Source organism: Frankliniella occidentalis, unplaced genomic scaffold (genome assembly GCF_000697945.3).
Source record: "Frankliniella occidentalis isolate FOCC.00 unplaced genomic scaffold, Focc_3.1 Scaffold3, whole genome shotgun sequence".
In the NCBI taxonomy this organism is placed as follows: Eukaryota; Metazoa; Arthropoda; class Insecta; order Thysanoptera; family Thripidae; genus Frankliniella; species Frankliniella occidentalis.
The window spans coordinates 666,370-667,458 of NW_026267133.1; positions in this window are offsets into that span (position 1 = coordinate 666,370).

Below are 1,089 nucleotides of genomic sequence, written 5' to 3' on the forward strand. Positions count from 1 at the left end.
ACAGACAGACAGACAGACAGACAGACAGACAGACAGACAGACAGACAGACAGACAGACAGACAGACAGACAGACAGACAGACAGACAGACAGAGTCGACGCGAGGGATTAATCGCGTAAACAAAGCGGGGGCGACGGAGGCGATGAGGGTTGGCGCTTGGCCTGGCGCCGCGAGGAGCCGCACGGGAGCGAGAGAGACAGAGCAGCCCAGACGGGGCGGCAGGGGCGGCAGTAAGGAGACGGACTGCGGCACGGGGCGGAGAGAGCGAGCGGGACAGAGAGAGATATCGACCACGTGACGCGGCACAACTCGACGCACAGCACAGCGCCACCAGAGCGGCGGCGGCAGGGTGCGGCGGGGCGGGGCGGGGCAGCAGGCCGTGGCGCGTGGGGAGGGGGAGCGCCATGCCGTGGGAGTCGGCAGCTGCTGGGTCGCGTGTCGAGGGCGCTCTGGGGTAGGGGAGGAGAGGGGAGCGGCACGGGGTGTGCGCCCGAGGGTACGCCGCCGCCCCCGCGCCCGCCCCCGCGCCCGCCCCCGCCGCGCTCGGGGTGCGCTGGACAGGCAGGCCGGGGCCGACCCGACGCCCCGCGCCCCGCCCCGCCCCCCACCACTACTAATGCCCATCCACCCCCTGTCCACTCCCTTGCTCGCGCTCACTCCGTGTAATTTTCACCCCCTTTCACTCCCTCTCACATGACCCCTCTCTCTCTCTCTCCGACTCGCTCCCGCTGTCCACTCCCTCCCTTCGACACCCGGCACCCCCGCCCCACCTCGCCCAGCCCCGCCACGCCCCGCCACGCCACGCCACACCACGCCACGCCAGCCATGTCGCTCTTTGCCGCGCCGTAACGAGCAGCCCGTCACGTGCACGCCAGCACATGCCTAACAAGGCGCCCGCCCCGACGTCCTGCACCCCAGCCCCGCCTCGACCCGCCACGCTACGCCCTGCCACGCCCTGCCACGCCCCGCCACGCCCCGCGGCTACGAGCTGTCCCTTTCCTCACCCCCATGGGGGCCAGGGGGCCCGGGGCCGCTTCGGGCGGAACGGAGGGCCAAGTGCGGCCAGCCCCGGCGAGCTCCACCCCCACC